The 12,454-nt window shown below is 41.0% G+C and overlaps 1 protein-coding gene and 2 long non-coding RNA genes across 4 annotated transcripts in view; 2 read left to right on the top strand and 1 right to left on the bottom strand.

Moving 5' to 3' along the window:
• Positions 1–12,454, top strand: part of FBXL17 (F-box and leucine rich repeat protein 17) — a 1,859,129-nt gene that overhangs the window by 76,459 nt on the left and 1,770,216 nt on the right. The window lies entirely within an intron of this gene.
• On the bottom strand, positions 81–535 carry LOC147726930 (uncharacterized). Its single transcript, XR_015309446.1, has 3 exons — positions 406–535; positions 234–314; positions 81–149 (listed from the first exon to the last, which is right to left on the bottom strand). It is a non-coding gene; the product is annotated as an uncharacterized LOC147726930 (long non-coding RNA).
• LOC147726929 (uncharacterized) lies at positions 7,261–8,217 on the top strand. Its single transcript, XR_015309445.1, has 4 exons — positions 7,261–7,390; positions 7,479–7,559; positions 7,645–7,711; positions 7,798–8,217. It is a non-coding gene; the product is annotated as an uncharacterized LOC147726929 (long non-coding RNA).

Below are 12,454 nucleotides of genomic sequence, written 5' to 3'. Positions count from 1 at the left end.
AAAAGAGAGAGGAAGCTTGCTTTAGCCACTATACATCTACCCATTTAGATCCCCTAGATGAAGAGATTATTACAACTATTACCTCAAAAATGGAAGGCGCGATCCCGCGATGCCATTTTCAGGTGAGGGCTTTAGTTTAGGCAGAGGTTCTGTTAAAAAATGTGATGGTTAGAGACCATCCAGAGACACACAGGAATTGTGGCTCCAAACCTTCAAAGCATAAAAGGTCCTACCTTTCGATATGACAAGTATTGCAGCTATTGTTTCTTTAAGCGCTGTGTTTAATTCCGCTGTTCAGGCAGAGCTGTTGTAGCCTAGAATATATAAACATGGGCGGCACTAAGTACATGTGAATTTTTAGTTTAACAATGACAGGTTGGGCGGTGGGTGGACGTTTGATCCTACCTGATGTTTGTATTGTCGAGCAGAAGAGTTACTGCGCGGCCAGCCCGTAGCTCCTTAGTTATCGCGCGGGCGGCGAGCCGGGACCTGAGCGCGATGTTCCCAACAGTCGGTGTAATTCACGCTGGTTTCTGGGGAAATTTAAAATATATTAAAGCGTGTTTTTAAGCGCTAATCGTACAAACTCACTCCTCTAGGTGACAGGTCTAGCGGACAGGTACTAACCTTCCTCTCCAACTATTGCATCAGGAAATGCGAACCCATTGGTGAACTCACACCATGTGAGCTTCCTACTTGATGGCTACCTACCGCTAAGCATTATGGTCATTGTAGTGACTAAGAGAATATTTTACAAACGCGAGACTTCTGATAATGAATTGAGTCCTGTTTGTGTGCTATTAAATTTTAGTATCAGATAAGCTTCCTTTTGGAGAAGCATTTGTTCACTGTTAGTGCCAGAATTCAATTGAGTCAGATTAAACAGCACAGTCCATTTGAACTCGTTTTCCCCATGGCAGTTGTCAATGAAATGTTGGACAAGTGGCGCTGTGAGAACCTTGTTCTTAATGCGTGACCTATGTTGCGTCATGCGTGTGTTTGCTTGTTGACTGGTCTTCCCGATGTAAATTTTTGGACAAGAACAAACAATGGCGTAAACCACATTTTTGGTTCTACAATTAGTGAAATTAGAGTGGGTCCACGTGGTAGTCATGTGTTGAAAGATTTTCCCTTCTATGGTTGTGTCACATGCGACACAATTCCCGCATCTGTGATGCCCCTCAACCGGTTTCAGGCCCCATTTCGACAATAAGTTGTTCTTTGGTTTTGTTATTCTGATGTCTGCACGCACCAGTTGTTGGCCAATATTTTGGTTTTTTCGGAATGCGAATATTGGGCGGGGGAAGGGTATTTCTAATTCTTCCAGCAAGTGCCAGTGTTTCAGGACCATTTGTCTTATTTTGTGCGTTTCAGCACAAAAAGTAGTGACGCAGACCAGACTCTCTAGTTCACGCTTCATTTTAGTTTCAAAGAGGCATTCTCTAGGTGTATAACGTGCCCTCTTGTAGGAGTGTTTTAGCAACTTTTTCGGGTATCCCCTCTGTTGTAACTCATCACAAAAATGTTGGCCATGTTGTTCAAATTGTTCAACCTCTGAGCAATTTCTCCGAATACGGAGTAGTTGCCCGTAGGGCAGATTGGCCCTTAGATTTCGAGGGTGCGAGCTGCCATAGTGAAGGATGGTGTTTTTGTCCGTTGCCTTCTTGTGCAATGATGATTTCAAGCTTCCTCCCACATTTTTTATTACCACGTCCAAAAACGTCATTTTGACGTTGCTTGAATCAAGTGAAAAATGAATATCCGGGTGTCGTGAATTGAGCCAGTGGTGAAAGTCAACCAAGTCTGTGTGGCTCCCCTGCCACAGGAGCCACACGTCGTCGATATAACGATACCACTGTTTTATGTGTTGCATGTAAGGGTTATTTGTATCGACAAATTTTCGCTCATATTCGGCCATGAACAGAACCGCCATTTCCGGAGCATAAGGGCACCCCATCGCGGTGCCCTTGATCTGCATGAAAAACTCGTTGTCAAAACGGAAATAGTTCTTTTTCAGGGTTATTTCAGCCAGTCTGAGTATGAAAGACGTTGGGACTCTGTGGGGTCTCTCTCTGGAGTCTAGATAGAATTCAATCACCTCTAGTGCTTCCTCTTGCGGAATCTGTGTATAGAGTGACGTCACATCCATGGTGACCATTAGTTGTGCGGTGTCATCAAAAACAGTGTCCTCGACTTTTGTGAGAAAATCCGTAGTATCACGGAGGTAAGCTTTGACTTTGGCTACAAAGGGCTTAAGGAAGAAATCCACAAATTTGGACAATGGCTCTAAGCATGAATCACACCCCGAGACAATTGGACGTCCCGGGGGGTCAGACAGATTTTTATGGATCTTGGGCAAAAAATATGCCACCGGGGTCCTGGGAAATTTTTTAATTAAGAAATCACTTTCTTTGGGGCCCAAGAACCCACTTTCTTTGCCAGTTTGTACCGCCTCTAAAATCAGCGACTGTATTTGTGGTAGAGGATCTTCTGTCAATTTGCGGTACCATTCCTGGTTGTTAACTTGGGAACAACCTTCAGCCAAGTATTTGTCTCTTTGCCAAATAACCACCGCCCCGCCCTTGTCGGCTTGCTTTATAACCACAGAAGAGTCTGCCTTAAGATTTTGTATGGCAGTCCTTTGCCCCTTGGTGATGTTGGGTTTAACAAATTTCTGTTGGTTTTCCAATTTGTTAATGGATGACAAGAGGATTTGTTCAAATGCCTGGACTTGTTTCGGAATGTTCTGAGAGGGTACGAAAGTGGATTTGTTCCTCAGGCCCGTAGTTTCCATATTGCTACTGGAAGGGTGGTTAGCAAAAAACGCTTTAAGTCGAATTTTCCGACAGAATTCTATCGCTTCCAACTTTATTTTAGTGAAATCTGTCCGTCTTGTGGGGACAAATTTAAGCCCCAGATTCAAGACTGACTCCTCGTCCTTTGTTAATGTCCTAGCTGATAAGTTAACTATAGTTGATGGTTTTTCTATGACTTGTAATAGTTCCTCCGGGTTCGCATTTCCCATTGCGGTTTGAACCTTACCTTTGACTGCTGTCCTTTCTCTAAAAAAGGATTTTGTTTTTTATTTCCACCTCTCGAGTCCGAACCAGATGATTCTGATGACGAGGTTTCTGAGAAGGTTTTGAATCTATTCCTAGATCTTCCTTGGAAATTGTTAAGTGCTCCTCGGGATTCTGATTGGGAATAATAGTCGTCCTTCAAGAAGGGATAAGCCCTTTCTAGTGTGAAGGACTTAGTCTCTTTCGAACTGCGCTGTCTTATTATTTATGGTGATATCTTTGAAGGACTGTATCTCTTTGTCAATTTTTTCTAAAAGAGCTTTGGAGTCTGAAACCACCTGGTTGTCTCTGATGGCCGTAGTTAATTCCTCAATTTCTTGGAGTTCTTTTGCACATAATCTCTGGGCAGTCTCTATAGTGTGGACCATCAGGTCCCTACTGCATTTAGTATTTATACAGCTGAAGCCCTTTTTATACTCTGCATCATCAGTAAAAATGACTGGGACATTTTTCACCTGAAGTCCCCAAGGGATGGTCCCACCCCTTAGGTGCCTCAGAAGAAAATGCCCATGAAGTTCTGTGCGTATCTGTGTTTTGCGAAGTCTGATTAATTTATCGGATTCGTTTTGCTGCTGAGCCGAGGAGCTCAGCGTAACTTCAGCAAAGGGGGATGTGGCTAAAAGATTTTTGATGTGGCCTTCAGAAAAAGAAAGAGTGTCTTTCTCACCCATTACTTGAGAGAGACAAGAGAGCCTCTCCTAGCTGCAAGCCAGAATGACTTACCACATGGAAAGATTCAAATGCCCTTACAACTCTCGCGAGTGTGCACTCGCTCTAGAATTTGTAAACTTCCCAGTTTGTATAAGGTCCAGCTGCCCCTCTGTCCCAGGACCAAACTCCGTTTTGTTTACAAATTCTAGAGCGAGTGCACACTCGCGAGAGTTGTAAGGGCATTTGAATCTTTCCATGTGGTAAGTCATTCTGGCTTGCAGCTAGGAGAGGCTCTCTTGTCTCTCTCAAGTAATGGGTGAGAAAGACACTCTTTCTTTTTCTGAAGGCCACATCAAAAATCTTTTAGCCACATCCACCTTTGCTGAAGTTACGCTGAGCTCCTCGGCTCAGCAGCAAAACGAATCCGATAAATTAATCAGACTTCGCAAAACACAGATACGCACAGAACTTCATGGGCATTTTCTTATGAGGCACCTAAGGGGTGGGACCATCCCTTGGGGACTTCAGGTGAAAAATGTCCCAGTCATTTTTACTGATGATGCAGATATAAAAAGGGCTTCAGCTGTATAAATACTAAATGCAGTAGGGACCTGATGGTCCACACTATAGAGACTGCCCAGAGATTATGTGCAAAAGAACTCCAAGAAATTGAGGAATTAACTACGGCCATCAGAGACAACCAGGTGGTTTCAGACTCCAAAGCTCTTTTAGAAAAAATTGACAAAGAGATACAGTCCTTCAAAGATATCACCATAAATAATAAGACAGCGCAGTTCGAAAGAGACTCTAAGTCCTTCACACTAGAAAGGGCTTATCCCTACTTGAAGGACGACTATTATTCCCAATCAGAATCCCGAGGAGCACTTAACAATTTCCAAGGAAGATCTAGGAATAGATTCAAAACCTTCTCAGAAACCTCGTCCTCAGAATCATCTGGTTCGGACTCGAGAGGTGGAAATAAAAAACAAAATCCTTTTTTAGAGAAAGGACAGCAGTCAAAGGTAAGGTTCAAACCGCAATGGGAAATGCGAACCCGGAGGAACTATTACAAGTCATAGAAAAACCATCAACTATAGTTAACTTATCAGCTAGGACATTAACAAAGGACGGGGAGTCAGTCTTGAATCTGGGGCTTAAATTTGTCCCCACAAGATGGACAGATTTCACTAAAATAAAGTTGGAAGCGATAGAATTCTGTCGGAAAATTCGACTTAAAGCGTTTTTTGCTAACCACCCTTCCAGTAGCAATATGGAAACTACGGGCCTGAGGAACAAATCCACTTTCGTACCCTCTCAGAACATTCCGAAACAAGTCCAGGCATTTGAACAAATCCTCTTGTCATCCATTAACAAATTGGAAAACCAACAGAAATTTGTTAAACCCAACATCACCAAGGGGCAAAGGACTGCCATACAAAATCTTAAGGCAGACTCTTCTGTGGTTATAAAGCAAGCCGACAAGGGCGGGGCGGTGGTTATTTGGCAAAGAGACAAATACTTGGCTGAAGGTTGTTCCCAAGTTAACAACCAGGAATGGTACCGCAAATTGACAGAAGATCCTCTACCACAAATACAGTCGCTGATTTTAGAGGCGGTACAAACTGGCAAAGAAAGTGGGTTCTTGGGCCCCAAAGAAAGTGATTTCTTAATTAAAAAATTTCCCAGGACCCCGGTGGCATATTTTTTGCCCAAGATCCATAAAAATCTGTCTGACCCCCCGGGACGTCCAATTGTCTCGGGGTGTGATTCATGCTTAGAGCCATTGTCCAAATTTGTGGATTTCTTCCTTAAGCCCTTTGTAGCCAAAGTCAAAGCTTACCTCCGTGATACTACGGATTTTCTCACAAAAGTCGAGGACACTGTTTTTGATGACACCGCACAACTAATGGTCACCATGGATGTGACGTCACTCTATACACAGATTCCGCAAGAGGAAGCACGAGAGGTGATTGAATTCTATCTAGACTCCAGAGAGGGACCCCACAGAGTCCCAACGTCTTTCATACTCAGACTGGCTGAAATAACCCTGAAAAAGAACTATTTCCGTTTTGACAACGAGTTTTTCATGCAGATCAAGGGCACCGCGATGGGGTGCCCTTATGCTCCGGAAATGGCGGTTCTGTTCATGGCCGAATATGAGCGAAAATTTGTCGATACAAATAACCCTTACATGCAACACATAAAACAGTGGTATCGTTATATCGACGACGTGTGGCTCTTGTGGCAGGGGAGCCACACAGACTTGGTTGACTTTCACCACTGGCTCAATTCACGACACCCGGATATTCATTTTTCACTTGATTCAAGCAACGTCAAAATGACGTTTTTGGACGTGGTAATAAAAAATGTGGGAGGAAGCTTGAAATCATCATTGCACAAGAAGGCAACGGACAAAAACACCATCCTTCACTATGGCAGCTCGCACCCTCGAAATCTAAGGGCCAATCTGCCCTACGGGCAACTACTCCGTATTCGGAGAAATTGCTCAGAGGTTGAACAATTTGAACAACATGGCCAACATTTTTGTGATGAGTTACAACAGAGGGGATACCCGAAAAAGTTGCTAAAACACTCCTACAAGAGGGCACGTTATACACCTAGAGAATGCCTCTTTGAAACTAAAATGAAGCGTGAACTAGAGAGTCTGGTCTGCGTCACTACTTTTTGTGCTGAAACGCACAAAATAAGACAAATGGTCCTGAAACACTGGCACTTGCTGGAAGAATTAGAAATACCCTTCCCCCGCCCAATATTCGCATTCCGAAAAAACCAAAATATTGGCCAACAACTGGTGCGTGCAGACATCAGAATAACAAAACCAAAGAACAACTTATTGTCGAAATGGGGCCTGAAACCGGTTGAGGGGCATCACAGATGCGGGAATTGTGTCGCATGTGACACAACCATAGAAGGGAAAATCTTTCAACACATGACTACCACGTGGACCCACTCTAATTTCACTAATTGTAGAACCAAAAATGTGGTTTACGCCATTGTTTGTTCTTGTCCAAAAATTTACATCGGGAAGACCAGTCAACAAGCAAACACACGCATGACGCAACATAGGTCACGCATTAAGAACAAGGTTCTCACAGCGCCACTTGTCCAACATTTCATTGACAACTGCCATGGGGAAAACGAGTTCAAATGGACTGTGCTGTTTAATCTGACTCAATTGAATTCTGGCACTAACAGTGAACAAATGCTTCTCCAAAAGGAAGCTTATCTGATACTAAAATTTAATAGCACACAAACAGGACTCAATTCATTATCAGAAGTCTCGCGTTTGTAAAATATTCTCTTAGTCACTACAATGACCATAATGCTTAGCGGTAGGTAGCCATCAAGTAGGAAGCTCACATGGTGTGAGTTCACCAATGGGTTCGCATTTCCTGATGCAATAGTTGGAGAGGAAGGTTAGTACCTGTCCGCTAGACCTGTCACCTAGAGGAGTGAGTTTGTACGATTAGCGCTTAAAAACACGCTTTAATATATTTTAAATTTCCCCAGAAACCAGCGTGAATTACACCGACTGTTGGGAACATCGCGCTCAGGTCCCGGCTCGCCGCCCGCGCGATAACTAAGGAGCTACGGGCTGGCCGCGCAGTAACTCTTCTGCTCGACAATACAAACATCAGGTAGGATCAGTCCACCCACCGCCCAACCTGTCATTGTTAAACTAAAAATTCACATGTACTTAGTGCCGCCCATGTTTATATATTCTAGGCTACAACAGCTCTGCCTGAACAGCGGAATTAAACACAGCGCTTAAAGAAACAATAGCTGCAATACTTGTCATATCGAAAGGTATGACCTTTTATGCTTTGAAGGTTTGGAGCCACAATTCCTGTGTGTCTCTGGATGGTCTCTAACCATCACATTTTTTTAACAGAACCTCTGCCTAAACTAAAGCCCTCACCTGAAAATGGCATCGCGGGATCGCGCCTTCCATTTTTGAGGTAATAGTTGTAATAATCTCTTCATCTAGGGGATCTAAATGGGTAGATGTATAGTGGCTAAAGCAAGCTTCCTCTCTCTTTTCCAGAATCTACATTTAAAGAGCCCTGAGGAGAATCTGAGCTCTGACTCAGATTCGAAACGCGTTGGCAAATAACAGCAAATTAGGCATCCTTGGCTTAACATTTTCATGTTATTGATTCACTAATTTCAACTGCTGAATCTGAAATTTATTTTCTTGTTGCCTCTTTTGTTGTTGGACCCAGATTGGGCGTCATAATAATTTGATTCTCCACAAAGAATTATTATTTGTGGTTGTTTAAACTGATATTCTTTTTCAAAAGGAGCTTGTATATATAGTATGTATAGATTTTGTTGATTACTTGTATATATGTCAGTTGTTATAGTGGTATGAAAGTTGTATGCATGTGAGCTGTAAATAGTGTAAATGTTTATATTTTTGTGCCTTTTCTCACCTGAAAAAATGTTCCTATAAAAAAGACTCAAAATTCATGAAAAGGGTAAAATAAATTCACCCATACAAACAAAATATTTTTGTCTGTTTGTATTCACAAAAATTGTGAGATTAAGTGGTTTGAGGGCTAGCATTTTCACTTTCCCAGTTTGTATAAGGTCCAGCTGCCCCTCTGTCCCAGGACCAAACTCCGTTTTGTTTACAAATCCTACATAGGAAAAGGCATTTGCCGGTCGGTAACGGCCGAATTCGGCCGTTACCGACCGGTAAATGCCTACTTACATCGGGCCCTAAATGACTCGTCTTCCGGCCACGCTAATACACCATCATCTTTGGTATATCGCATCCAATTTTCAAACCAGAGGACAGTATGATAACCATATTCACCTTCCATGTATGCTGCGGGTGTTTTGTACTTCTGAAGTAATTTTCCACCACGCGTTTCAATTTTCTTATCAGGGTTGAATACATTTTAAAATTTCTGAAACCATGAAGGCTTCTTTTCCTCTTTATCTTACCAATAACTCATGATTTAAAACTATTCCTTTTAATTTAGAAAAGATCGTAAGTATTTCCTTGTTGTTCCGCTACTCTGGCCAATCCGTGCGCGAAACTCACCAACAAGCCAATCGGGTTAAGCCACGTCACTACCTTGCTCAACCAATGAAAATACTGGTTTCAGAAAAGACCAATCAGTTGACAGCTCGTTTTGGTCACGCGAACCAACCAGTGCACTTGCTGTGACTTATGTCAACCAATCGCAGCGCGAACCCTGTGACGTATGCTGCCGCTGCAGCTTCACTGTTTCCGCTGCGCAAACTCACCCCTCCTTTACAAAATATTTTCACAGCGCCATTTTAAAAACAATTCTTTTAAATGAATTTCAGTTAATAACTACAGAAAAACAAACCATTTGTCTGTTTCGCTAAACAAAGTGATAGTTTTTATCAAACATTCAAGTTTTTACTCTCGTGAAATAGACAACGCTATTTTCACAAAATCATTTTTACACGTTCAAATGGAAAACCCTGTCCATGTATACATGAAATCTTTGGCAGGACTTTAACCAACCAATAGAAATCCAGAATCGCCAGTAAGAATAGACGACTCTTCCTTACCCTTCACTCAAGCTTGGAAAAATCCTACTACTTTTTTCACAGCGAGTTTTAAAACTGGCTCCTAGTCCCTATACTCAAAGCTACAATTTCATAGACATTCCTCACTATACATACAACTTGTCATACCTAAAATCCCTAAACATGTGCTGTACGTCCACAACACTAGTGATATGTTCAATACCACTATTTGAAACAGAACAAATGAACTGTGTAACTTCACCTGTCACACTAAACTGCCGGCAACTTAACCAGGAATTTTCACACTGCTGGAAAAAACCTTTCGACTACATATAACAACTAGACAAACTTAACATGTGTTAAAACATGTATGCTATGTAATTACCATGTAACATGTCAGTTACCATAGTAACCGAACTCTGCTACCAGAGAATTGATCCAGCGGGCCTAAAGAAATTCTGTCTCATAAGCACTACTCTACACCACGATACTCACCATAATTCATAAATTCACCGCAAGGCCCATAAATGACAAGAATTGACCAACTGAATCATGTGACCTAATTAATCAGAACTATTCACAAAACTATTTATATTTATATACATCTATACATCTCCAGTTTATCATTGTCATTTTTATAAAATGAACTTTAATTAAGCCACCTTGGCAATGGATTAACTAATGGTAACTAGACTCAAAACAAACAAGACCAGCTTGTCATTTCAAAATCTATTTTATTAACTTTATTATCAAGTAAAGAGCATATTCAAAATATTAATTCTTTATTTGCATTTAATTAGCATCATTTTATTAAGTAAAGGTACATTAAACTGTCAGTTCAAATCAAATGAGCATGAAAAGTATTTAAGTAAAAGAATCTCATTCCCTAAAACCCTATTTCCCTGACTAAACTAAATGGAACCTAAAGGGAAAAGCATAAGTTCGGATTTCTCTTACGTGAGTCAAAAGTCCGTCAGCATCTCACGGTCACAGGAACGAGCCAACAAAGCTCCTCCCAAGCGGCCAAGTTTTATACCTTTTCTCTATCTAAAACTAGCTAAAAGAATACATTTAGAAAGCCATCCTGCTAATTGATTGGCTGACAGCCGTCAGTCCACATTAAGTCATTGCCTCTTCATTCGAAATCATACTTTTTCCATAGCGCCTTTCTCCATTGTCTAGGAGTGACATTAGCTTCCGAGGATCTTCGCAACATTTTATTGAATAACAGTTCGTTGCTTCCTCGGCTTTGGTCTTTCTGCCGTGTCCTGTCCTTGGCAAAATTATACAACACGAGGCACATCCTGCACAGTTCCACGTATTTGTTTTCTGAAGAATATAAACAAAAGACTTTTTATTCATTCTTTGCTGTGCACGGCTCGTCATGACAGGACTTCAAAAACATCCATTTTAAGTTAGGCCTCAGGCCTCTTTTACGAAACTCTAGTCTGCAAGAAAACACAAGACATCAATTAATTTGAGTAATGAAAGTCATTCTGTTACCCACCCCTTCACCACTGTTAACCCATTAGTTTATGTTACCTAGCTTTAAGCACAAGAATGCAACAAACCTTTGCCACATTAAAGACACAAGCACATTTAAAAATAAGCACATGCTATTATTTAAACAGCCGCAATTAATGTTGACTAAACGAAAAGACAAAGTTAATTTATTATTTTAAATGTACTGGCAAATGCAACAAGAGCACATAATGTTAAACCCGCGTGTTCATGTATAGGTGCACATAGGTTGAATTAATACAATGTCAAAAACCACTTTATTCGATTTTGTTAAAAATCATAAAAGCATACTACAACAGTTAAAAATCATTCCAGGTACATATTTTAAAATTTCATATGATGCAATACAATTTAAAACACTTTTAAAAATGTCATATGGTGCAATTCAATTTAAACAATAAAAGGTCATAAAAAGACTCATCATGTGCAAAAAAGCCAGAAATACCTAATTCTTCCCAGTCCCCGCAGTTGGGCTTGTACTTTCCTCCTCCTAATTCGAACAGCAGCGACAAGATAATTTGCCACACTGAACATTACCAAGGGAGATTCAAGCATTTGTAGGAACAGTAGAGCGGGTTTTGCTTGAGAAAATGCTTTCCCCTTCAACAAGGGTAACAAGTACTTTTGCCTTGGAACATGATAAAAAGGGCAGAATAACATAAGGTGCATATTGTCTTGTATGGAAAAGTTGTCACATTCACATACTGGTGCATCCTCAAGCTTGAACCATCCTTGTCTGTCGCAGAGTACCAAGTAAATCTGGTTGAATCTAAACTTAACCAGAAGCCATCTGTGAAATGGGATGTTGACTAGAGCAAGATACGGTTGGATGGCAATACAGGTGAGTGTCATATAATGTGCTCTAACCGTGGGTTTTGTTAACTGGAGTTGTTCTCTCTCCAAGGACTTAAGTTTATAAAAATTTTCCTTGACCCAGGCTAGGTCTGCTTTTTTTAAATCAAGCGGGGAGGAGAAAATCTCCGGGCGTCCAAGTTCTACCGAGCACTTATTAACGTATGCCAGCCAAGCGATATCTTTATGCTTATCCAATTTTAAGCAGTCCAACAGAATTTTGTGGTTGAGACCTAAGTTGTTATTGGTCCAAACTCTTATCCACAGGAGTATAGGTGCCATGGAGAGGATGTCAGTAACATATCCTACTCCAAGCTCCTGATGGACGGATACAAATCATGCAAAACTTATTAATATTATTATTTATTATGGAAGTTCAATTCAGCGAATAAAAATGCAATTAATTTTAAAAGTTCGCTTCATCAAGTACAACCATACATTTATGCATACATAGAAGGGCTTTGGGCAAGCTCTCTTCATTGATTGGTTTGTTCAGCTGGTCTCCATAAGTTTCTTCTTCCACCACAGCATTTCACATGGACACTGCCTAAGAAAGAAGTTCTCTTCAGTGCCAGGGCTGAGTAGTAGCACTTTACTTTATCAATGTTTTTTTTTTTCTTTCCACCGTTTGTGTTTAGGGTTCAAATCATTTTATTGATATTTTACAAAAACATTGCCATTTAGCATTTTCACTGACCTCTCCAAAGCTCGAGAGTTTGCTCATAAATACATTAAATTCAAGTATCGTAATAACTTGGCAAACAAATCCTACCCCACCCCACCACCCATGCACTTCAGAAACTTACACAGTCGGTTGATAA

The sequence above is a fragment of the Lissotriton vulgaris genome, chromosome 3_1 (assembly GCF_964263255.1).
Source record: "Lissotriton vulgaris chromosome 3_1, aLisVul1.2, whole genome shotgun sequence".
NCBI classification, from domain to species: Eukaryota; Metazoa; Chordata; class Amphibia; order Caudata; family Salamandridae; genus Lissotriton; species Lissotriton vulgaris.
Note: the sequence above shows the minus strand (reverse complement) of the source record. Positions and strands in the feature narration are given on the sequence as shown.